General features: G+C 48.0%; 1 protein-coding gene across 1 annotated transcript in view; it reads left to right on the top strand.

The window, feature by feature from the left end:
* rint1 (RAD50 interactor 1) overlaps nt 1-692 on the top strand; it is a 12,609-nt gene that overhangs the window by 3,208 nt on the left and 8,709 nt on the right. The window lies entirely within an intron of this gene.

The raw sequence follows: 692 nt of genomic DNA, 5'->3' as shown, positions 1-692 counted from the left end.
CCCCGGGGGAAGAGGGGGGGGGGGGGGGTTCAGTGTCTTGCCCAAGGACACTTCGACACGTGGACTGCAGGCACTGAGATTTGAACCTTCAGCCTTCTGGTTGGGAGACAACTGCTCTACCCACCGCACCACTGTCGCCTCCCCCTTGTTCCTATTGTTGCAGCTTTGTAGGTAGAATTCTTTCCTATTCTTGCTTGTTGTACAACTTCAGTTGCTCAACAGTCCGGGGTCTGCGTTGTCGTATTTTGCGCTTCATAATGTGCCACGCATTTTCAATGGGAGACAGGTCTGGACTGCAGGCAGGCCAGTCTAGTACCCACACTGTTTTACTACGAAGCCACACTGTTGTAACATGCTTTGTGAAGCACAAAGCAGCAGATCGTGCAAAGTCAGAGTTGGTCCTGTTGACGAGAAGAATTTCATCCATCTACTTGACTAGGATGTATGGCTTCCACTTTGTATGGTAGAGTTTGAACTTACACTTGTAGATGTTGCGATGAACTGTTAACTGACAGTGGTTTTCCGAAGTGTTCCTGAGCCAACGTGGTAATATCCTTTAGAGAATGATGTCTGCTTTTAATACAGTGCCGTCTGAGGGATCGAAGGTCACAGGCATTCAGTGTTGGTTTACAGCCTTGCCGCGTATGTGCAGAGATTTCTCCAGATTCTCTGAATCTTTTGATGATATTATG

Source organism: Monopterus albus, unplaced genomic scaffold (genome assembly GCF_001952655.1).
Source record: "Monopterus albus unplaced genomic scaffold, M_albus_1.0 scaffold51.1, whole genome shotgun sequence".
In the NCBI taxonomy this organism is placed as follows: domain Eukaryota; kingdom Metazoa; phylum Chordata; class Actinopteri; order Synbranchiformes; family Synbranchidae; genus Monopterus; species Monopterus albus.
This window is presented reverse-complemented; position numbering and strand designations above follow the sequence as displayed.